Source organism: Aythya ferina (genome assembly GCF_964211825.1).
Source record: "Aythya ferina genome assembly, chromosome: 23".
Taxonomy (NCBI): domain Eukaryota; kingdom Metazoa; phylum Chordata; class Aves; order Anseriformes; family Anatidae; genus Aythya; species Aythya ferina.
In genome coordinates, this window is record NC_140321.1 from 6298200 (window position 1) to 6322740 (window position 24541).

Genomic DNA, 24541 nt, shown 5'->3' on the forward strand with positions numbered 1-24541 from the left:
CTCCGGAGCTGCTTAAACAGCCCCTGCATGGTGAGCACGGCGCTGGCGCTGCCACCTCTCCGGGGTGGTGGTGGGGACATGTCCCCTGCACCAGCCAGGGGACACCACCCATCCGATGGGCTCGTGCAGTAGAAGTGGGCTCCTGCACCTCCCGTGCAGAAATGGGACCTCCTCAGTGGAAACGAACCCATCTGGGGGAGCCCTGGGCCAGCATTTGGGGACGGGTTTCCTTGAAAAGCCCGGTGAAAATATTCCCAGTGGGAAAAGGGAATGGAAAGGCCGGGTGCTGCTTTTAGCACTGGTAAAGAAAACTCCTTTCCCTGTTGTTTTTTTCCCCAGGAGGGTCACAGGAGGGGTTGGAAGGGGCATCCTGGCCTCTTGCAGGTGGCTGATGAGGATGGGGTTAATTGGTGATGAGGTTAATTGGTGCCAGTTATTTTTTATTTTTTGCCTTTGGCTTGGCTGGGCAGCTCCAAAGCTGCAGTTCCAGCTGGTGCTGCCAGAGTGGGGTCTGCCGGAAAAAGAAGATCCAAAGCGATCAAAATTGCTCCTTCTTCGTTGTCGGGGCCGTGATGGGGCTCCTCCAGCTTCCTTCCTTCGGGCAGCACCGAGCACGAGGCTTTGGCCACCCCAGCCGGGGCTCCAGAGACTGCTGTAAAAGCATCCCCTCGGCTCGCACGTATTTCCAAAAATCAAGCATCTCCTGCTTGTTTACTGGGCTTGGGGAAACTTCTTTTTCTGCGTGCAGGGGGGAGATGATGTTCGGAGAAAGATGCTCCTGCGATGGCAGGGAGCAGGGGCAGATTTTGGGGGGAGAAGGAGGACGCCCCATAGGACGCAGCCTCTTGCGATGCCCTTGCGCATCCCGGCTTGGGGGGGTTGGGGGGGAGCAGCTGCGATTTTTAGGCGTGATTTGGCTGAAAGCTGAATTAAGGAAGCCTTGGCCGTGCCGCAAGGCCCTTCCTCCCCTCTGCTGCTGCTCAGCCCGGCTCCGCGGCTCCTTTCCTGGGTTTCTGTTGCCCTCTAGTGGGACCTGAGCTGGCAGCTGGGCTCGGCCTTGGGGCTGGGGTGGGGTGGGGGGGCTCAGCAAAAAATCAGAAAGGAGAAGGGGAGAGGCTCCTAAAAAGCACCTCCTGCTTCCCAAGGCAGCTTTCCATGAACGGAGCTTTTTTTTTTTTTTTTTTTTTTTTTTTTTTTTTTTTTTTTGCTGGAAGCATTTTTAACCAGGCGCTATCAACCTCAGCAGAACAAAGATAGAAGGAAATGGGAAAAAAAAAAAAAAAAAAAAAAAAAGGCCGGGGGTGGTGGTGGGGGGGGATATTTTTAAGCAGCAAGGGCGCAGTGCCCTGAGATGTGATGGGAGGAGAAGCTGGCTGCTGGTGGCAGCGGTGACAGCAGGTAAGGGAGGGCTTTGCAGGTACCCGTGGCAGGGTGCTGCTGGGCACCTTCCTCCGGTAACGCCCAGGGGGCTGCAGGCACCCAGGGGTAACAGGGATGGGGTCTGCTGCCCCTGCCAGCCACCCAGCTGCTCTTGTACAAGCAGAGCTGCTGCACGGAAAGCAGCGCTGTCAAGAACGTGAGGGCCAAAGAACAAAAAAAAATAAAATGAAAATAGAAAACACACCGCGAGGGAAGAGGCTCCGGGAGAGACAGCAAAAAGCGCGAGGTCAGAGAGCGGCTTGTGCAAAGACTTGAAAGAAGCAAGGGAGCGTAGCGAGAGTGGGAACCCCAGCCTTCAACAGCCTGACAGCTGCTGGGGGAGGCAGAGAAATGAATTCAGGTGTTGATTAAGAGGCAGACACAGCCCACGATGAATTTGGGTGTTGATTAAGAGGCAGACACAGCCTACGACGCTGCGCATCCCCCCTGTGCCACCCTTTCCCCTTCCAGATGCTCTGGGCAGGAGCCTGCCATCCTTACTTTTATTTCGCAGCCCAGCACCCCAAGGTTATTTGGCCACAGCAGTGAGATTTCAGCCAAGCTTTTCTGAGACACGGTTGGGTTCCCTGCCTCCTCCCCGGGAGCTGCTGCCTGCAGCAGGTGGGCACATGGGGAGCAGGTGGGGGCCTTTAGCACCCAGAAATAAAAGGAGGGTGGTTAAAGTGCCTTTCCCCCCTCACCAAGCCTTTTGTTAGGAGGTGGTAAAGCACATCTCCAGGCTGGTAGCTAGTTATTTTGCATCATTTTGAGCTCAGGAGCCCAGTGGTGAAGTCAGGGAGGAGGGCAGGTTCCTCGGGGTGCGTGCAAGGTGAGATTTCCCCTGGGAAGCTGCTGCCATTCCTGTCCGTAAAGCAGCTCTGCTATTTTGTGTGCAAGGGATGCTGGTGCTCTGGGCTCTGGCACTGTCCTGAGGAAAGGTCTCCTAAGCTCCTCACCTGAATTCAGCTGCCCAAGGGGGGGTTTGGAGCTGCTGCCCCCTCTCTGGCTTCGCTCAACCCTTGCACGGATCCAGCTGAAGCCTCCCGACCAGGTATGATCCAACCAGCTGGGGCTCATCAACCGGGTGCCTCCAAACACCAGTTGTTATTTTTTTGCAGCTGGATGCAAAACATTGAATACTAAAACATAAAATTACATCGCTCCCGAGAAATCCTGCTCCAGCAACCCCCCCTCACCTTCTTGCACCACCTCGGCTCCATTCCCTGTTGTGTATGTGGGTGTTTCCCCTCCCTTCCCCGGGATCGAGGAAGAGCCCTTTCCAAAATGTGTCCTTGAATTGCAGAGCGTTTGCCAAATGCGGAGACCTCTTGGCAAAGGCTGCGAGAGCCTGTTTGGATGTCGGAGTGGGAAAACAAATTAAAAGGTTCCTCCCCGCTTCCTTTTCGCCGCGCTACCTGCAGGCAGCGGGATTTTCCTAAAGAGCAGGGAGGAGGCTGCTTGGCGAGGCTTTTGCTTAAAATAAAAACCTGGGGGGTTGTGCAAAGCTGGAGCCAGCTCTGGGGATGTGGAGCCGTGGCGGGGATGCTGGCCCCGAGGTGTGTTTGGGGTGATGCCAAGTGGGGTAGGGCCCAGCCTGCAGCGGGAGCGTGGGCAGGGGAAGGACTGGGACAGATCCTGCCTTTGGGGGAGGCGGAGGAGGCTGCGAGCCAAGCGAGCCCTTCTGCCTTGTGACTGCAGAGGGAAGCAGGGAGCTGCTCTGGGTGATGGGACCTGGTGAGCAGGGCCAGATCCCCCCCCAAAGCCCCTTGAGCTGGGACAAGGCAGCTGCTGCCCAAACCACACCTCCAAAGCCTGGTGTTGTTCATGACCCGCGTCATGTGTGGGGCTTAAATAACCTAGAGAACTTCTAAAATTCCAGTCTGGAAGCAAAAATCATGGTTAGCCTCATAAACCAGCCGAACCCCAAAGCTGGGGATGTGGGTGAGTGTGTGCTGGGTCCCTCATCCTGTTCTGCTGTGCCATGTAGGGTTTGGATGTCTTTTCATCCCTGTCTCCTGGGGGTTTCTCTGTGTTGGCTTGTTTAGTTTTTTACAGGCCAAGCAAACTGGGGAGAAGAGAAATGTGCTTTGGCTCTAGGAGGATTTGGAGATGACAGTCCCCGTTCGCCTGGTGCGCTGGGAAAACCCACGGTACAGCTCCCTGCTGGGGGCTGCTCAGCTCCGGCGCGAGCAACCGGTGGCTCTAATTTCCCTTGCTGCCCTCTGAGGCTGAACAGCATTTCATAAAAATAACAGGAGAGACAACTAGACTCTCTCTGGGAAAAGAAATAATCCTGGGGAAAACAAAAGGGGCGCCGAGGGAGCTTTTCTGGAAAAATGGGGCTTGGCGAGGGGCTCCCCTGCGTATTGATTTCCCTGCACGGTGCCACCCGACATGGGGCATTTCCCAAGCACCAGGAGGCTTCAGTGCTCCTGGTTTTCTCAAGCGTTTCCCAAGGTTTCTCACTTCCAACCTTGTTTTTTGAGAGGTGGAGGGTTGCTTTGTTTCTGTTGCTAATTCTCGAGCCCACCTCTTAACCTACTCCTGCCACGAGCAGCCCTTCCCTGCGTTTTGGCTGCAGAGCGCGTGGTTTTTCTCAGAGCAAAGCTTTCATTTGTACCTTCAAATCCTCCTGTAGGAAAGCAGAGCACGTGCGGGCTGCTGATGCAACCCCGGTGCCTCGTAACCCCAAAGCCGAGGGTAGGAAGTCATCGCTGCCCGCTCGGGCGATGCCGGTGGATGCATCCCCTGTGGAGGGGCTGGTTTGCGTTGTGCAGCTCCTTCCTTCGGAGCAGGACAGAGATTAACAGCTCCTTTCTGCTGGGCTCAGCAGAAGGCTGCTGAAGGGCAACGACACCGCTTTGCCAGGGCAGATCTGAAATGATAAATTGGAGATGAAAGGGTTCGCGGCCCGGCAACGTTTTAGTGGGTCGTGCCCCGTGTTTATGTCTCGGCCCTCTCGTTGGAAGAAGGCAATACAAACATGCTGCGATTTATTGGCACGAAAGCTGCGGGGTTTGCAGCCATCAGGGTTTCTTGCCCGGCTATCAGAGCGGGGCAGTGCTGAATGAAATTAAAGCGATCAGTAAAATGCTGCAATGCCTCTGGCTGGGGCTGAGATTTTTGCATTCCTTTGAAAAGGATGGGGAAAAAAAAAAAAAAATCCGAGTGCAAAAGGCCCTCAGTGCTATTTCAGTCTGGACAGAGGAGAGGCTGAAATCTTTACAGCTTGCTGCTTGGAAATTCAAGCTGTAAGAAGAGGAAAAAACCTCTTAGCAGTGAGCCTCAGAGGTTCAAAGCCTTGGCTTGGCCCTGAAAGAGCATCTCTGCGTGCGCTCCACGAGCTGCTGCGTTGTGATGGGGAGCTCGGGGATGGACTCTGAGCCAGGGTGGTTGGAGGCAAGAACCTGAAGCATGAAATCAGCTGGAAGCAAGGCCGTGCTTTGCTTTCGGGGATGTGTTCCCACGTGTGCCCTTTCCAGCTCCATCCCCAGGGATTTCTCCCTCCTGAGTGTTTCACGACGCCCGGCTCGCTGCCTCGTGCGCCGAGCATCCAGCAGCTGCCAGGAGCCCGTTGTCTGGGAGGAAACCTTGCAGTTATCCTTCATCGCCTCGGCCTTAATTTCATGTTTCTACTCCATCAGTTGATGAATGATATCAGGCAATGCCGGCCGTCGTCAGCCCAGCTGTGCAAAATGGGCGACGTGGGGTGGTTTTGGGTTGCTTTTCCCCATCTCTCATGTCAGCTGGTGTTTAAGTCGCAGTGGCTGCCGTCAAGAGATTGATGCAGAAATCTTTCTTTGTCTCTTAAACACGCTGGAAATGCCTGATGTTAGCAGGGAGAAAAGGTGACCCGTGTGTGTCCGATGGCAGAGGAAGGAGCTGTCCCCAGCCGGCCCTTAAATCAACACTGAATGCACCAGGTGAACTTGCGAGGCAGGTGGCTCAATTTCTCAGCTGCTTCTTTTGAAGGAGGAGTTTTATGTTTCTTTGGCCAGCGGCGGCCTCCAAAATCTCTTCTTCAGGTCCTTGGCTCTTCTCTAGGTCAAAGCTGAGCCCTCCCAGCTCCTGTCCGGGCTCTCGTGGCTTTGTGCGTTCCCAGGCTGGTTGCAGAGGGGAGCTGAGCCCTGCTGGGAGCTGTGGGGTGATGTCGGTGGTGAATATTTCCTAATGCTGGAGTGGACTGGACGAGTGCTTCCCCTGCCCTGAAAATTTTGCCTTCTGCAAAAAATAAAATAAGGAAAAGGGGGAGAGTGCATTGGGGTGAGAACTGGTGAAAAAAGGAGGGGGTGGAAAAAGTTTTCTTCTGAAAAACCTGGGGAAAAGGACAAAGCTCTTCTTGGCTTCCTCTGAGCAGCCCAGCGGGCAGGGCTCCTGTGCTGGCCCCTGTTTTCCGTGCTGCCCTCTGGTTTTCAGAGCCCCTCGCCTGCAGGCTGGGCTGTGACCCCCACCCAGGGCATCACCAGCCACGTCTCCAAACGCCCCAAATCCCCCCCTTGCTGTCCCCATGCCCTCGGGCAGGACGGAGACCCTCGGCCACCCCCTAGCTCAAAGGCTGCAGCTTCGCCTCGCGTCGGAGCGTGATGAAAATCAAGGCGAGGGGCCCTGGTGCTAATGTTTTACATCTGCCCAAACGCTCAGAGCGCAGCGGGGTTGCTTGCGAGAGGTAATTTCTTCTACGAGACCAGCAGACTCTGCTCCTAGAAAAGGCTCTAAAGCTGATCTGATTTATTTTTTTCTTCAGTCGCATTGGCCTCTCCAGGAAGTAATATCCCAAATTTAGGGCTCCCCTCTGCTGCCTGGCATCACCCAGCCACCGGCTGAGATTTAACAGATTTTGCTAACCCGGTTATTACACGGAAAGGCGGTTTGGGGGGGCACGGCAGCGGCTGATGGTGCCAGCTGTGCTCTTGCAGATTTCTCTAACAACAACCCCAAATTTCTTTATAATGAAAAAATTATATATATATATTTTTAGAAGCCTGCTTGGAGGGGAGCGAGGTGGAGGCAGGTATCTTGTGCTGTGCTTCCAGCACTTGCACTCCATCAGGAGCTTGGGTTGTGGCCAAGGCGGGGGCGGCCGGCGCAGCCTCCCCGACCTCCGTGGGGTGGGAGTGCGGCCGCTTCCGTCCCACAGCTCGGGTTGCCCGCCCTGGGATGCCTCAGCCAGGTGCTTTGGGCTTGCTTCGGGGCAGAAAAAGGGGATTTGGCCATGGGGCTGGGGGCGTGCAGGATGTGGGGGGGAGTGGGGCACGTGCTCGGTGCTTTTTTTTTTTTTTTAAATAAGGAGACTTTTGTGCACGGTCATTTGTCTTTGTGACATCTCCGAGTTGCTCTCCGTGCTGTGGGGTCGGTCCATCATTGGGTGTTCAGCTGGGATCTGGTGTTGGGGGGACCCTGGGGGGTTCAGCCTGCACCTCTGGGTGCTTTTGGGTCAAACCTTGGGGTCCTTTGGTCCCATTCCTGTGGGGGACGTGGGCTCGGAGCAGCCGGATGGGTTCAAATGGGTACATTGAACCCAGACCTGTGTGCTGCTGTGTAGCCTGGGGTTGTGCTTGGTTTATTCCCCAGAAATAAGGCATCATAAGGAGCCATGAGTAAAATCACGGCCAAAATTGCACGTGCCCCCAGCACCCCCAGGCTGTGGCTGGTCCCCAGGCGCACGGGGCTGGATGTGGCTGTGATTGATGAGCGGGGCCAAGGCTGCAGCTTTGCTTGTTCAAGGGCTTTGGGGGAATTTCTATCTGCCTTTAGGCTCTGCCTTTTGGATTTTTAAGCCTTCCTGTTCTGCGTGAGAAGGCCAGAGGGTCAGTGTGGGGAAATGAGGCTTTCCTTAATGAGCAAAGAGGCCTTAAGGCTTTTAACCCCCATTCTTGTCTAAGATTCAGCTGCGGTGTGGTGCAGCTCGGTCCCCTGTGTCCTCAGCAGAGCTTTTTTTTGGTGTGTTCAGGCTGATAGCTCCCATTTTACCCCCCCCAAAACCCTTCTGTTGGCTCTTGCCAAGCCCCCTTCCCGCAGCCAGCAGGAGGCTGGGGCTCGGCGAGCGTGTGGTGACAACGGTGACAAGCTCAGGCTCCCTGGGGAACAACCCAGCTGTGCTTGGGCTAACGAAGCAGCTTCCTAATGAGTCTGACGGCCGGATCCCAGACAGCGTGGAACAACCTGTGGGGTTGCATCTCGTGGAGCGCAGCCAGTTTGCAGCAGCTGAGGCTCTGGGGCCTCAGATCCTCGGATCCAAGGGATGAGGCCACCTCGAACCTTAAAGCTTCCCAGTGAATTCAAGGGTTTTTTTTCCCCTTCCCAACTAACCGAGGCCGTAACCAAGCCTCTGTAGGTGCTGGGGATGCTCGCTGGAGAGTGGAAACCCAGACCAGCAAGAGCTTTGGGAGGAGCGCCCCAAAGCAGCACGTAAAGGTCGTGGGGGCTCTCAGTGCCTCCGCATGGAGGCTCACGGATTTGCCCCAGGCTGGAGGAGGCCCCAGCCTCATCCCTGCTGGCTGGGATCCCACAGGGCTCCCGGAGGAGGCTGCAGGGACCCGGGGAGGCTCTGTGCTTGCAGCCGCCTCTTACCGAAAGCTGAAATCGGAGCGCGTGCCTCTAGGGCTCGTGGAGCCGTGAACCCCGGGGAGAGGGGGACCTGCGTTTGGTTCCTCTGCCAGCGCCTGTTTATGCGTTTTATCCAATTACTGCTTAATGCAAAATGCATAAGGAGCCTTTGGAGCGGGGACAGAAACCCACGGCCTGGCTTTGCGGTCCTCATCGGCAGAGCCGACCCTTTAGGACAATTTCCAGTCTCAGCTGAATGACTTCATGAGAAGATTTCTCTGTCTCCCTCTCTCTCTCTTTTTTTTTTCTTCTTTTTCCAACCAGTTGCCGGTTAATTTTTGCTCTGATTTAGGAACAAAAGCCCTGTCTGGAGGCTGAATTTGCTTCACTTCAACATCCCACTGCTGGGTCCCGGTCAGGCTTTTGCTGCTGCTGGATTAAACGATTTGGGTGCTGGGGAATTAGGGCTGCTTCTAAGAGGTCTTGAGCTGGCCCACCTCAAACACCAAAAATCACGGGGAGGGCCTTTGGAAATGTTATGGCACGGTTGGCACCGTGGCTTCCCGGCCAGCCTTGACACGAGATGGGAGAGAAGCAGCTCGTACAGCCCAGCCGCGTTGTGGCTTTTGAGGTTTCAGCACGTGAAAGCAACAAATTGGCTGTTTAAGTGAAACCTACACTCTGGGCCAGCTCCCAGAGGAGCCCCAGATCCCGAGCCAAAATCTGAGAGAGCGGAGGGAGAGAAATCAATCATTATTATCGGAAATAAAGCAAACTCCAAGGCTCTCTTTCCCTTCTTCCTTTGGCGAATTCTCTTTTTGGCTCAGAATTTTGCATTCTTCTTTCTAAAGCGGCCAAAGAGATGGGGATAGATAACGGCTTTCCTTTCCCCTCCAGCCAGGTCTCAGCCTGGAGGAGATGCTGAACCCGGGACCCGAATCCCTCCACTGACTTTAACAGAGATGCACCACGCGAGCTGATTAACCACAGACCTTTTGCACGCCTGGCAAAGAATTTTTTTTTTTTTTTTTTCCAACCTAATTGGATTTGCTCTCTCTTTCTGCAGCTTTTGTGCTCCTTATTTTGTTATTTATAGAAAACATCTGTCAGCGCGGCAGGCGGCCCATGGGGAGCGTGGGGCCGGGCCAGGTTTGTCCCTGCGATGGTGTGGGGAGGCTCAGGTGTGAGAAGGGGACTTCAGCCCTCGGGGGGAGGGAAATCAGGGCTTGGGGCTGCCTTTCTTTTGCACGTCTTGGTGAAATTCCAGCTCTGCTGAAGGAAATGGAGGCTGGGAGAGGTTTTGCTCTCGATGAGCCACCCCTGGGAACATCCTTGAACCAAAGACTGGGTAAAAACCATGATGGCATGAACAAATTAGTAAATCCTGGCTGCAAAAGCCTCTGAGGAAGGCAGGAGCTTCCTGCACCCAGGTTCTGTCAGCTGGGCAGGGAAAAGGCAGGGATTGCATTTCCAGGTGAGGAGCAGAGCCACAGGAGCAGAGCGTTACGAGTGTCGGAATGCTGACTAAGCCAGTTATCAGAGCAGCGATTAACCTTGGTAATTAATCTCAGGGACTGAAGGTGGTGGAGGTCAGCGTTGTCAGAGCTAGCTGGGAGATGTGGTGATGTAATTGCTTCGGAGCTCTCAGCTCTCCCCATCCTATCCCCCCCTGCTCTACTTCTGCTCATCTTTGATATTTTTGGGGAGCTTTGCTTCGTATTTTCTACTTCCAAGGAGCTGAGCCTGAAGGGTGTTTTTCCAGCCGTGGCAGCACTGCAGCCAAACTCCTGCTCCCTTTCCGTGCCTGATGGGACTGGAACAGCTGTGCGGGATGGGTTATGGGGCCAGCTGGGTGCAGCTGATGGGCCGACCTGCCTGCAAATCCCCCCACCATAAAATTGTCGCAGGCTCGTTGCTTTGCTGGGTGGGAAAGTGGAGGGAACAGAGCCAGGGTGGTGACTTACTCGGGTAAGGTCATGCCATGAATTTCTGGCAGCTGGAAATCAGCTGCACCCTCCCCGGTGCTCCGCTAGCCCCAAAGCATCCTTCCTCCTCCTCCTCCTCCTCCTCCTCCTCTTGAGCAGCACGTGGGCGTCTTGCTGGGAGTTCGTCCCCATGCCGAATGGCAGGTGGGTCAGAGCCGAGCTCCTGAACGCCTCCTGTCCTCACAATACGAGTCAAAAAGCGCTGTGTGCTGGTAAAGGGAGAGCCCAGTTCGTGAACAAAGGATTGGCTGCTGATAGCAACGTGATTTACAGCGAGGCTTAGGCCAGGCAGCTCCAGGAGTGCTTTTATGTGACAGCCTAATGGTTATTAATTTGTCTGGAATTTGCTGTAATGCTATTAATCCTGATAGGCTTGTTGGACACTTAATGCAAATGTTTTAAGTGCTTCTGTGGGATTTTTTCCCCGGAATGGTGTGTTTAGGTGCACAGCCCACGTGCAAGCTCCTGTTTTGATGCAGAAGCCCCCAAATTCCTCCCGTTGCATGGGGGCATCACCTGGCCACGTTCTTCCCCATCCTCGGCAGGGCTGTGCTGAGCACCCGTCCCTGGGCTCATCCCGTGTCCCTGCCCACCCTGTGCAGGCTACAAATTCCTCCTCTTTACAGCTCCAAACATCTTTCATCTCCTCCTCTTTGCTCGAGCCACCAAATTGGCCGTGTCCGAGGCTGGCTGCCCCGCGCTGGTTCTGCCTCACCCAGCGCTCCCAGGGGCTGTTCCTTTCATTTCTCCCTCGCTTTGATTCCTCGCTTTATCGTCGCTGGCTGGCAAGCCGAGCTGCGGCCATGTGTTTCTGTTTAGGTGGCCTGACAGATTGAGGTTTGCAGCCTTCTTGGTGGGAAACGCGGCTCCAAAACCCTGGAAATGTGTGAAGGTTGCAATCCGATTCCGGCTGCTTTTCCCCGCTCCCCCTCCTCCCCGGCCCTGCAGGGAAAGCGCAGCTGATGCCAAGGGGAAAGCGGAGGGGGGGGGCGGTGGGAGGGAGGAAAAACTCCAAACCTCCCAGGGAAGCTGGAAATATATGTAGGACTCGATCCAAAGATTGATTAAATAAATCACAGGCTGGGACTGTGAGAGCGGCAGGTTGCTTCGGAGGGAGCAGCTCCCAACTTCTGGCTGCATGGGGGGGGGGTCTGGGCTGCTCTGCGGCGCTGCTGCCCCAGATGCTGGGGGAGGAAAGGTTTTGGTGTTAGCTTAAATCCAGGCAGCGCACATGTTTCTCATGCAAAACCCTCCAAAGAGGTTTGAGCCTGGTGTGGGCGAGCAGAGCTGCTCGGGGCTTTGCTGCCCACGGGGGGACGGTGTCCCAAAGGGGATGCGCTGGGGAGGGGGCCGGCAGCGTCCCCCGGTGCCAACGGTCCCATCCCCACGGGCAGGTTGACGCCTCCGCTCCGGGCGAGCAGGCTGGTGCTGGTGGGATCGCTGCAGACAAAGAGCCCTTTGAAGGCTTCGGGGATGGGAGTCAAGGGCTGGCCGTGCCCCTGACGCTGACGGGCGAGGGCTGGGGCGAGCTCGCCTCAATCGGCGGCTTTATCCTTCCTTACCCTTTTTTTTTTCTTCCTCTGCCCTGTCTGGAGCTCTCTCGCAGAAAGCAAATCCAGACGGCTGCGTTATCTCTGAACTCATTGCTTGAGATTGAGCTGATCGTGGCAGCACCCCTGCGTGCCACCCCCGTGTGTGGCGTGGGGCTCGGTGGGCACCTCGGTGTGTGGCTCGTGGCCCCGCTGCACCTCTGTGTGCCCACAGCAGGGCTTTCAGCCTCCCCGGGGGGCTGCAGGCGAGCGGGTCGCCTCTCCTGACCTTCTCACGGAGCCAAATCTAAGGGCTTGGCTCCCAAAGCGTCTGAGTGGTGCAACAGCTTCCTTCCCAGCTGAAAAAAAAGCCTTTCTGGCTTCTGGAAGCCTTTCTCTCCTTCTGGAGAGAGGCAGTTTCCACTCATCCCTTCCCGGGGCGTTTGGGAATAGGTGGGTCTGGAAATACCCCCCAGAAACCACGACGCCCATCTCGGCTCCAGCCGGGTGATGCTGAGCCTGTGGGGTCGAGACCTGCTGACACGGCAGCTTTGTGGACCCCACAATGGGACGGGGGTTTTGGGAGAAAGAGGGTTTGCGAGACGGGATTGCTGGTGCTTATAGGGTCAAACGTGCCACAGCCCTGCCCGGGATAAGCAGCGTGAGGTTCCTCCTGACATCATTTTACAAGGAAAACGTCCAGGGACAGCCCTGCCCTGCTGCTGAATGATTCCTGATGGGAGCTGAGCGTTTGCCAGCAAGAGGGTGGCCGGCTGAGTACGTTTGCCCCGGTGTGTGGCTCACAGAGCCCGGCTTGTTCCTGGCAGCCACTGCTTGGCTTTCACGGCCAATTTGGAGAGCTTTGAGAGCTCAGCACCGCGTGCCGTGCCCTGGGCGGCACCGAGCTGCTCCAGGGAGGTGCTGGGGGAAAAAAAAAAAAAAAACAAAACAGGGAGATTTTGGCAGAGGGAGGCGGGATGCTGGCTTTTGGGGCAGAGGAAGGAGCAGGGTCTGCTCCAGGCAGATGTTTTGTGCCTTAATTCTGCTCCGTTCCCAGCGCCTGCTCCCGCTATCAGCCTGGCCTCCGAGGCTCGCTCTCCGCTGGCGGCAGATTCCCCTCCTGCATTCGTAGAGGGGGGCCAAGAATAATACACATCCACCGCGATGTGCCCGGGTCTCCTCCGAAGCCCCCGCGTCTCGTGATTGTGGGAGGACGGGGGCCTCTACGTATGCAGGGAGGAAAAAAAGGAGGGAGAAGCAAACAGCGGGGCTGGGAAAAGAGAGACAGGGCTGCTGGAAAGATGCAGAAAGGGGGTAGGGAACGGTCAAGGGTATTTATAGGATTCCCATCCCTACACGGCCAGCATCTCACCCGTGTGGGCAGCCTGGCCCTGGCCAGAGAGCAGGAACGAGGGGTTAAATGTGCAGGGTCCGTGCCTCTCTGTCTCCAAGTCAGAGTGGGTTGTCAGAGCAGGATCTGCAGTGCCAGGCTGGGAGAAATGGGCTTGCAAAAATAAATAGTGCGGGTCACATGAGTTACTGGCTCTTGCTGGGGGGACGGAGTGTTTACACGAGGGCCTGGAGGTTTGGCTCTGCTTTATGCTGGCGGGAAGGGTCCTGGAGGAGAGGCTGATCTCCAGTTAATTGAGGTTCAGCTGTTGTTTGGGAGGTCTGGCTCTTCCCTGTGACGTTGCCTTCTGCTGAGGACTTTGCCCTAGGAATTGGGTGTTTCTGGGTGTTCTCTGCTTCCCCAGACCCCGCTTTAGCTGCTGGTGAATGGGTCCAGCGTGGCCATGCCCAGAGGCTGCCTGGGTCCCCCCCAAACCTCACCAGGGGGTCCCACACTAGGGGGGTCCCTGCCTGGTGCTGAGGGGAAGACCCTCAGCATCGCTGGCTGGGAGCGCTGCCAGCGTCTTCCCTGCTCTTCCCTTAACAGAATTATTTGGGCTTCCCCCCAGGGGTGCCGGGAGAAGGGCAGCGCTTGTTCCTGCTGCCTGATCTTCCTTTTGAAGCCCTCATCCCCCTGCACAGACATCACAGCCACCGGCCCACAGCTAATCGTGATGCCACGCGGGCAGCTGGAGCCCAGCTCGAACACCAAAGCCTGCCCAGCTGTCACAAGAACAGGGGGAGCAAACGTGCTATGGGGACAGAACTGATTTCCCTTAATGCTTCTTCGGGTAGAGCAGCGTCTCCTCGTCCTCTCCCTGCCCATTGCAAGCTCTGGCCCCAGGATGCTTTTTTTGGGGGGCAGCATCAGTCAGAGAAAGGCTCCCAGGTGCTGCTTCCTTGCAGGAGAAGCCATGAAAACTTTTAATCCCTTTCTCATGGCCGTGGTGTTGGTAAGAAACATCCTCTAGTGAAACAACATCAAGAGAGGTAAAGCCCAGATCTTGCGGTTCGCATCCTCACGCCCTAACCTTCTCCATCCCTAAATCCAACTGAAGGGCTTCCTTTATAGCACGAAGCGAGGCCCCAGGATTTCCTGGCACCAGGCACATTTTGTTGGCCCGGAGCTCGGCAATGAGCCCGTCCGATGGTGTGGGTGATGCTCCACGAGCCGCTGCCCCCCTGCAGGTCGCCCTTTATTCCATCAGCTGTGCCAGCAGAGCTCCGCTCCCTGCCTTGCTCTGCAAAGACAACCGGGAGGTGTTAAGTGCTTATAAACGGAGCATAAACACAGCCCTGCTGGTGTGCAGCCACGAACCTGTTTAGCACTTTCTAAAGTGCTTCAAGAAAGCCACTTCAGCTCAGCGCAAGGTTTTGGGATCCAGGAACCAGGAAGTCTTTAACAGCCCTGACTTCTTGCCTGTTTCCCCCATTAGGATAAAGCTAACGCAGCCCAGGTGCATCTGCGGAGGGTTTGGTTCCCCGTCCCAGAGCAGAGGTTGCAAGGAGGAAGGGATGGCGAGGAGACAGCAAGGGGAGGATGCGGATTTATTTCTTGCATCTTCTGGGGATGTTCAGGTGACCAATTCCTCCCTTATCCATTAGGAAAGCAGCTCTGGCTCGGGTCTGAGGTCCTTTGTGGGGCTGAGCACTTCTGGGCTGGCTTGGAGCAGAGCCATGGTCCCTCTGGATGAGGGAGAGGATGGATGGGGTGGCTCGGCTCTGGTTCTCTCTCCAGGTACCAATGTAGCTGCTGGTGCCAAAACCTGTGTCGGAACCACCTCCAGCAGCTCTGGTTTGGTGTTTTGCTGCTTCCTGTACAGGCACAAAGGTGTTTCCACGGCTTTGGAAAGTTCATCTGCCTGCTAGCAGAGCCTGAAGTTCTAAATGGAGATGTTGGGCTGCTCCCCAGTGATGTTGTTTTATCAGTTTTGAGGACTTAAGCTCTCTTCTGGAAATGCTGGGGCATCCTTAAAGATCCCAGCAAGTCCTGCTTTGGGTAATACACTCATTTTTTAACAGGTTTTTCCTTCTGCTGCGGCAGCATGGGTAAAGCTTTCTCCTTCCCCTGCTCTTTGGTGACTGGTGTGATAATTGGGTCTAAATTGATTCAAACCATTTCCTGTAAGTCCCCAGGGAATAAATTTCCCAGATCAATGGATGCCACTAGCAGTCGCTGGAAGCTCTGCTGCCCTAAGCAGGGCTTGGAGGTGGTTTTATTGAATCTGCCATGCCTCCTGCTTGAAATATTATTCCCTGTTTGAGCAAGGACCCCAGTTTTTCCTGAGCTCTGATGCTTTGGGCATGGATTTTTGGGATCTAGCAAGCAGGACGAGGCTGGGACTTGGGTCGCCACTGGGTGCAGGAGCTGCCAGAACCTCTCCGTCCCCAGCAGGTGGTGGCAAAAAGGCTCCGATTTGGGGGTGGAGGTGCTGGGGCCAGATGCAGGGTGTTTGGCTGTCTTGGGCAAAGCTTTTCTCTCCCTTGGAGAGTTTCTGCTTTCTTCTGGGCTTCCCCCCACGCGTGGCACAGCTTTCCCTGCTCTGGATAGACCTGTTTGGTTGTGGAAACAAACAGGCATCAAGTCCTCTTTTCCCAAAAATGCTTCAAAAGAAGCAAGAGGCTTCTGCCTGCCCTTGGTCACATTTCTAGGTGTTTTTTGCCTGCTTTTGCTGCAGGTATTGTCCCTTTGTTCGGACCTGCTGAGTTTTCCCAGGGATACTTCTTGCCCTCCGAGGTCCCAGCTGGAATCTCTTGGAAACCAGAGATGCTTCTGGGTGCAGAAAAGCTCCTGGCTTTGGCACGGACAGCGAGGGCTGAGCATCACCCCTCGGAAATGCTGCCACTTGGCTGCTCCCAACCACATCCCTGCAGAGGGGAAGGGTCCTGGGCTGCACCTCTTGAGCTGCTCCTGCAGCCGAACACCAGCCCGATTCAAATTAACCTGGGCAGGAAGAGGATCTGGGCAGATTTCCATCCTGGAAAGGAAATAAATCCCCGTATGCTCGTAGCCATCAGCCCCTGTCCAGCTCGATCCAAGGCTGCTCTCTGCCGAGCTCGGACCTGCAGCTGAGATTTATCGGTGCTTGGACGCAGCTCTCTCCTGCTGTGTGTCTTCCAGGGGCTGCTTGAAAATGATTTCTTGCCTTCACCTTCTCACCGGCTCTGCGGATGGTGTTTACTAAGTGTATTTTAATGTGGTCACCTTTCACCTCCTGCCTAGACGGGTATTGATCCACTATAGATCCCAGGGAAAGCTGCGGAGGGGACGGGGGCTGCAGCCACCCTGGGGCTGGGGAGAGGGGAAGGTGGCAGCTGGGACGAGCACGTAGCAGGGCTCAGCACGATGAGGAGGATCAGTTCCTCGTCTCGCAGCCCTTTTTGCTTACGGGATGCTCTGCTGGATGGCAGTGGGCATAGCTGCTTGGGAAAATACACTCGCGGAGCTGGTTTCTCCAAGGTTTTCCTGGAGGGCCAGTGTGCTTCTGTGCCCAAAAGATCTGCTGGAGATGTTTCCTTTATTCCTCAGGCAGCTTCCATGGGCAATATTCAGGCAGAATTTGTGAACTGGCACAGAAAAGCAGCTGTGGGGTGAGGGCAATGCATGCGAAGGTGCGTGGATATGGGGACGCCACCGAGCTGCTCGCTGCCTCAAAGCTGGGCAAATGGGTTCAGTCCCACTGTGTGCTGGGCAAATCATCCTGTAAAGAGCAACAGGCCGGGCTGCGGGAAGCCCTGGCTCTCCCAGCCCTTGGGAGCAGGGGCAGCGAGCAGCTCAGCCCAGCCCCGCACCGAGCAAGAAACATCTGCGGCCGTAAAACCCAGCCTGGGGAAAGGGGACCTGCTAATCTCAGACCCGAAATTGGGAGCGGTGGGAGGCAAGAGAGGGAAAAGAGGGAAAAGCTGAGATGTCCCAGCTGTTGCCTGCTCTTTCTAACGTCACGGGGGCAGGCGTTTGTTTGGGGGAGTGGGAGTGATTTGGTGTCTGAGCTCTTTGCTGTCTGCAGGGGCAGGTGGAGGGGAGCAGCACAGGCTTTTCCTAGGGGATTTTTCCTCTGTGTCCCCTCCAGCCCTCTCCTGCGCCTGCCCTGATGACACAGCTGGATTGCAGCCCCCGTGGCCCATCCTGCAACTAATTGGGGCCGGAGAAATTTCTTTCCTGAGCTGCCTCAGCCCTGCTGCAGGCTCTCACGGCCTCAGCTCCGATCACGGCTCCGTGCTGCAGGGAGCCGGCGGGGAATGCAGAGGGCAACGCTCCACAGCCCGCCCGCTAATCCACCCCAAATAAACAGTGCTCAGCAGTGGCACGGGAGCAAAGCCAGGCTCCTGCGGGGACGGGACCGACAGCCACCCCACAGGGGTCCCAGAGGTTTTTTCCCCAGGGGGTGAGCTCGTGGCAGGGTCCCTGTCCCTGCAGCTTGGGGCACCCCCTCTTGGAGCACCCTGGAGCCCTGCAGTCGTTTTTAACTTCATTGCTCCTCTTCTCCCTGTGGAGGGAGAAAAGGTGGAAGTTTTTTTTTTTTTTTTTTTTTTTTTTCCCCTTTATTTCTATTTTTTATTTTTTATTTTTTTTTTTGTTATTTTTTTTTTTTTTCTATTGGAGCTTTTAATGCTGTTGAAAACACGGGGCTGCAGTTGCCCAGAGGGGTGCTGAGCTGGTTGGGGTGATGGGGAGAGGCAGCTTCGCGGTGGAGAGGCAGCGGAGATGGTTGTGGGATGGAGAGGGAAGGGAAAAGAAGGGATCGAGCACGCCGCAGCCACACACTGGAGCATCCCAGCCAGGCAGAGGTGGCCGCATCCTGCTCTGGCTCCCAGGAAAGCCGGGCAGCACGACAGCTAAACCACGAGGTTGTCGGTGCAAAGGCAGCGCTGGTGGCTGGACTGGTTCTACGTTGGTCAAAAATGTTCCTCCCTCCCTCTTTTTTTTTTTTTTTCTTTTTTCCTTTTCTTCTTGTAAACAGGAAGCTGGGGTTTTATTTCACCCCAAATCTTTGCAGAACGTGTCTGTTTTTATAGCAGCCTTTATTTATTTGTTTCTTCCTTTCGCTGGGAACCAGAGAGTTTGCAGCTGATGGAAAGCAGGGGAAGTGTCGGCGGCTCAAATCCCAACCTCCGAGCATGAGCGGTGACTTTCACTGAAAACCCCAAACCTCCTCCCAAAGGGGAAAGACGGGGAACAGGGACGGAAAAAGGGATAATGTTTCCCTCCGTTCCCACTTGAACCTGCGCTGGACTTTGTTTAAGAGGAGGTGATGATTTACCCGGGGTAATCCCTGGGGCCGGGGGGGTGATTTATGGAGCAATAAAACCACGCAGGATTGTCTTCATCACAGGTTTTGGGTTGAATTTCTCATTGGAAAAGCTCGTATCTGTTATCTTCCTATCCCAGCTGAGCAGGAAAGCTTCTCGCAGCTTCCCAGGCCCTCCCTGGGGGGTTTTGCACCATGCTTGGGGCCGCGTCCCCCCCCAACCTGACCCCACTCACCTGCATCCGCTGCGGGATGGAGCCAGGTGTGGCCAGAGCTTAATTGCTTTTAAATGAACCTGGGGGAGCCCGAAAGGTGAAAGGAGGAAAAAAGGGGGGAAAATTGGCTTTCTTTGGGAAGTGCTCGCCGTTCCTGGGAGGGGAGCAGGTCTGCGGTTTTGCTTTAATTAGGGGTAATAAAGCTGTGTTTTCCTTTCTCCTAAATCCCAGTGAAGTGGGGTGTAACTGGTTTAATGCACTGCTTGTCCAGGTCAGCCTGCTGCCAGCTGAAACAGCCAAAAACAGAGAGAGGATGAGAGAGCAGAGCCGGGAGCCCCGGAGATGCAGCAGGTACAGAGCAGGGGGCTGGGTGTCGGGATCCCGTGCTGCCAGCCAGGAGGGGAGGAAACTCAGCTAATAAAATCCTGCCAAATCTTCCAGGAGCTCTGCAAGTGCATTGATGTCTTGGGGATGAGACCCCACTGTTGTTTTTTTTCCATTTCACCTGCTAAGGCTTTTGGAGGTGCTGTGCTGGGGATGCCCATGCCCAAACCCTTGGGGTCTGCAGGATGCCGCTCAGCCATCAGAGGGAAGGGAGCTGGGGAGCAGCGTATTTTGGGAGCACCGGGAAGGTGATGGGGCTGTTCCCAGGCTCTTCTCACTCTGGATAAAAACCAGGAGCTGTAAAAAGGGAAGATTCTGCTCGGTTACAGCAGAGGGGAAAGCACGTGGGGTGACGTGGTGGTTGAGCAGTGCTGAAAGCCTGTCAGAGCCATGGCGTGGGGAGAAGGACAAACAGCTGCTTTGCTGCTGCTCCACAGGATGCTGCCTCTCTGCCCAGTTTGGGGATAAATCCTCCCCATCTGTAGGACAAAAGGGCAGGCTGTGGGTCCAGTGGGTCCTGGTGCAAGTGTGGGGCTGATCCTGCTGCATGACCGGGCAGAGGATGCCAAGCTCCTTCAATTCAGTGGGCGTCTGGGGGCTGAGAGCTGAAGTGAAGGCCTGAAATCCAAACACCTGTGGATCCAGAGGCAGCCAGCTTGAATCCCTCTTCCAAAACCCTTCATCTTGCAGCTCAGGCAGCGCCGACCCTTTTCCAGTCCCAGCATCACCCCTTTTTTTGCCTGCGTCAACAAGAGCCAGGAGTAAGCAAGCCCCCAATGCAGTCACATCCTTGCGTGGTGTTCCCCTGCAGGCTGAGTAGCCGGATGTGTTTTAATTAACATGATCCCGGAATCACCTCTCAGCACTGAATTTAAGAGGCAGGGTTGGGAGCAAGCTGCTGCTTCCCCGCTGTGCCCAGAGGTGAGCGCTGAGCCCCGGCTTGCTGCCCACGACCTCCCCAGGGCTCTTTGCAGCGGCCGCCGTGGCCCAAAGGGTGGTCAGAGCTCTGGCAGAGGGGGTTTGTGTCGCTTGAATCGTTTCCCATCTGATTAAGGAAAGAGAAGTGTGACGGCGAGCGTTAGGAAATCAGCATCTCTGGCCTGATCTTGAGAAGATTCGCATCCGGAGGCAGGAAGCAGCGCGCCCTTGCAGCGCTCGTGCTCTGCTGCTGCTTCATTCCCCGGCCAGTTGCAGGGGGGGAGAGGAGCCGAGGGGCTGGGGAGAGATTTCTCAATCCCAGATAAAGCTTTGAGGTCATTTTTCAGGTCCACGTGAAATGTGTTTACATTGAACTCTGTTACCAGCACAAAACCCAGGCCGGATTTCTGCAGGGGTGGTGCTGAGCCTGGAAGCCTCAATCAGACCTGAGTTCTTCCCTCTCCCATCTATTTATTCATTACAAACTCCTCGTACGCTTATTTTTGAGAAGCTTTTGGGACCTGAGGCACCTGCCGGATGAAATATTTCCTATAAGACGCTTCCTTCCCTTTGCTTTGCTCCCCGTGGCTCCCAGCTGCTGGTCCTGGGGAAGATGCTTGCTACGACCGAGCGCTGCACAGCTGTTTCTCACTACAGAATTCTTTGGAGGTGGATTATTTGTCATTCCCCAGCTTAATAATAATAATCCGTTAATGCATTTTTGTCATCCACTGGGGAAACAAAACGCTCCCACGTGTTTTTATGGCCGCGGTGTTTTGCATGCACGCACACGGAGTCGGAGCTCGCCCTGCGCACCCTGGCCCGGCTAAAAGCACCGAGCAGCTCCCGCCGTGCCGAGCATTAAGTCTTACAACATGACAGGGTGGGTCAGAAGTGTCTTAAAACCGCCGAGTAACGAGCGTGTAAAAATAGATGTAAAAGGGGAGGGAGAAGTGAACGTTTCCGACGTGCCGGTGGCCGCGGGGACCCCACTCGCTTTGCGCTCCCTGGGAATCTTGTGAAAATATTTGCTTTGCGCTCAGCGCTGGATCCGACGCCGGCCCACAGGCCGGGGGGGCTGCGGTTGGCTCCGTGCACGCTCAGCAGCTGGCAGGCTGATGGAGGCAGATGGCCTCATCCTGCTCCAGATGTGCTGCACGAAGCTGTGCCTCTCGTCCTCCCCCTCTCCGGGGCTGTTCCCCTCCCTGCTCCCTTCCCTTCCTCAGGTGGCAGCTCTCTGTGCCCTCCTGCAAGCAGAAACGGGGTATTTAGCTTATTTTTTGTTGTTTCTTGCCCTTTCTGCAGGTTCTCAGAGCCAGGCAGGGGCTGAGGACAAGGCTTTCACTCCACACCCTGCCGTAGGATGCTCCTTTGCTCCAGCTGCCGCCAGCCCATGGGCTGAAAGAACCACAGCGTTGGGTGGTTACAGCCTGGCCAAAACCCTCCCCAACATCCCAGGACAGAGCAGGCTGCGAGCCCAGCAGTGGCTGCAACGCGGGGAGCCCTGGCAGAGTTGCTGGTGGGAGTGGAGAAGGCTGAGCCAGGGCAGTTTGCAGCTCACAGCGTGCCCCGGGATGGGGTTGGGACCTCGTTTGGGTTGCTCACACGGACGCAGCACCCTGGGGAGCGGAGGAGCGGTGGGTGCTCAGCTCTGCTCCGCTCCGTGCACGCAGCCAGCGCCGTCCCCACGTGCTCCCCACGTGGCCGGAGCCAAACCCTGAGTCACGGCCACCCACGCTCCCTCCTGCCTGGGGACCTGCTTCAATCAGCACCGGATCAGCCTCGCGACCAGCGCTTTGCAGCCAAAACGCTGACTTTCCCGGGGCCGTGGCCAGGAAGGTTTGCGAGCCCTACCTCAAGTTCCTTGCTCGGGCATTTCTTTTAGTGCTCAGCCTTATGCAAACCTCCCTGTGCCCCGTTTTGCTCCCCACTTCAGCTGGCAGCACCAGCAGGTTCCAGCCTGGTTGCGGCGAGGACGCGAGTGTTAAATTTTGGAGGTGCAGCTGGGATTAAAGGAGGGCACGGGATTGTGGAAAGCCCCCTTGGTGGTCATCGCTGAAGCTCTCTCTGTGGCAAACAGCTTGAAATGAAGTCTCAGATCCACCGAAATGCAACCTGCTGGGAGCTGGATGCAGAGCAAGCATCAGTGCCAAAATTTGGGCAACTCGCTGTGCTTCAAGGAAATTAAAAGGCACTCGCTCCGTTTTTTGCTTATCCAACTGCTCGCAGCCTCAGCTGACCCGGTGCGCTGAAGGAATCAGCATTTTCAGCAGGCTTGGGCTTTGATTTGTTTCTTATGGCTTCCTGTCCTGATGCGAAGGAAAAGTTATTTTGGGAACCTCATGAATGAAAACCGAGAGGTGACCGAAGCACCAGCAGGGCAGGCGGGGGCAGCCAGATACAATATTTCTCCTACCCACAGAAGAGATGCTCCGGAGGCTGTTTGCCTTTGATTCCTTCTCCCCAGTGCAATGAAGAGCAATTATCCTTCCCATAAAAGCCTCCTTCTTTCAGGGGACTTGTAGTGACTTCAAAGAAGGGGCAGGTCTCTCTCGGGAACAAAGTCGTCGTTTCAGTGGGTTCCGGGGCTCTGAAGAAGAGCTCTGCGTCGTGCTGGCTGCCCGGACCTCTGCTCCTCTGCTCCTGCCCCATCCCAGAGGGTTTTTTTCAGGGCTAACATCCCCCAGGGAAGGTGCTTTCCCTGCGGTAATCCCACGCCGCAGGACCCCACCTCAGCCAGGCTGGGACCCCTGGCTTTGAGATGCCTGCAGGACATCCCCCAGTCCTCTGCTGTCAAAGGGGTTGGTGGAAAAAGCAAGAACTCAGCCGCTTCTCCAGCTCCCATGTCCCAGATAAGCAGTGCTTCCTTTTCCGAGGAAAATGCAGTGTGCCTGGGGCTGAGCTTGGCCCGGGCTTGGTATGTCAGAGTGAGCAGAGCTTGGTTGGAGCGAGGTTTTTTCTTCCCCAGCCCCTCTTCCGAGCCTCCGACTGTGTTAAGAAACCTTCCCCAAAAGCCAAGAAGCTCTGCAGTGACCAGTGGATGCTTCTTATCCCACTCTGGCAGAGCCCCGGTCCTCCTTCCCGGGGCCAGGCTCCTTGGGTGAGGGCCGAGCAGCATTTTTGGGCTCATTCCCTGCAAACCACAGCAGCGTCCCAGGAGCTGCGGTGGCTGCGGGCAGCAGGCTGGGCTCGGGGCTGGTGGACACCGGGTGGTGGGGGGACAGCTGTGGAGGAAGGACCCTGCATTTAAACACTGCAGCAGCTTTTTGGGCAGCAGCTGGGTTTCTCGAGCCCTCAGCACAGCTCCAGGACCCACAGGATTGGAGCTGCTGCGCCCACCGCCAGCAGCCCCATGGGGATGGAGCGTGCCGGAGGCGGCCCCGTTTCATCCCTCGCCTGCAAAAGGACAACGATCAAGGCTTAGGGGAGCACAAAGAAGCCATGCAATCCTCCGTGGAAGGGGAGCAGCAGCAGTTTTGCTGGAGCCGGAGCTGCCCGGGGCTGTGCTACCCCACGCAGCGACGGGAGGAGCGGCTTGGGTTGCAAACAGGCAGAAGGCACCAGAAAAACGCTCCGGTTTCGGGTGTCCCGAGTGCTGTCTACCTGATCTTATCTCTCCAGGCAGGAGTTATCTCTGCTCCCCAGGCCGGCAGGGGGAAGATGAAAGCACCGTGGGCCAGGCTGGGTCCCCCTTTGGGAGCCCCCCCTGCCGCCAGCCCCTTTGTCCCAGGGGTAACCGAGCTGGCAGGGGGGGGCAACCGCAAGAGACGGTGCTGGGAGGGCGAGATGGGTGCGATTTGGTAACCCAACCCCTGCCTTTCATCCGGACAAAGGCAGCCCCGAGGTGTGGAAAGACCCGTGCTCAATCTGGTGTCCCCATTCCCTCTTCTCATTGTCCCCAGGTCGGGTGCAGGACGCCTCTGCTCCCCCAGCTCGCCCCCGCTTTTGTGCTGATGCTCTGCAGCTTCGACCTGCCGGTCAAAACCCAAATTCCCAGTCGCAGGATTCAACCTCTGCTCCTCCCCCACCTCCACAGTTTAGTCTCCATCCTCAGATTTCAGAGCCCAGTACGTTTGCCCAATACACATTTTTCTCCCACGTCCCATCTCGTTCCCGGTTTCCATTCGCTCCGGGCGTGAGAGGGGGGATCAGGCAACGAGGGGCTGGGATGCGAATCTTGGCAGAAGCCCACAGCCCCTCGTTAGGGGTTTCTGCCTCCCAGCGATGCTCCGATCTGCTAATTGAGTGCACGCAGCCCCAGCTGAGCGCCGGCTTCCAGCTTGTGCATCGCTCAAGCCAGACGCGCGGATGCGGGGGACGCGCAGCATCCTCGGGTCACGTTTGTGGGGAAGAGCCGGGCTGCTGAGCAAAGCCAGCCCTGCATGGGGACACCACAGGCGTCGGCCCCCATCTCCCTCTTTCTCCTCGTGCAGCTTCATTTCCCTGGAAAAAAAAAAAAAATTGCGGGGAAGGGGACAAATAATAACGGAGCTGGTGGCGGAGCCCTGCTGGCCCCAGTGGGATGCTGGTGGGGGGATGGGAAGGGAAAGGGAAAAGGGAGGGGGCGATAGGGCTGGGGAGTGCTTGCTGGAGGGGATTAAGGGCTCAATCTTGAGTGGAGAGAAGGAAATGAGAATCAAATCAGCTTCTAGCGCCTGCTGGACCTTGGGGGAGGATTTATGGCCGGGGTCAGGGCGGCAGCGCAGCTGGCGATGGGACCCTGCCCAGCCCCGGGGCACCCTGCAACGAGGGAGGGTCCCCGGGGGCGATGGGGGGCACGGTCCCTCCTTGCTCCTCTCTCACCCTGCTGAGGGCTGGAGGTGGTGCAGGAGGGATGGAGAAAGGGGTGAGCACTCGGCTGTGCTGGGTAGGGCCACCCGCAGCCTGCTGCACCCTAAGGGAACAGG

At 56.3% G+C, this 24541-nt stretch overlaps 1 long non-coding RNA gene across 3 annotated transcripts; it reads left to right on the plus strand.

The window, feature by feature from the left end:
* Positions 1-2131: 2131 nt before the first annotated feature.
* On the plus strand, positions 2132-24035 carry LOC311422928. Of its 3 annotated transcripts, none has more exons than XR_014685536.1 (4): positions 2132-2470; positions 17928-18117; positions 18564-18683; positions 20940-24035. It is a non-coding gene; the product is annotated as an uncharacterized lncRNA (long non-coding RNA). The 3 variants fall into 3 exon arrangements; XR_014685537.1 differs by having other exon boundaries at positions 18604-18683; XR_014685538.1 differs by lacking the exon at positions 20940-24035 and adding an exon at positions 18774-20510.
* The last annotated feature ends 506 nt before the right edge of the window (positions 24036-24541 follow it).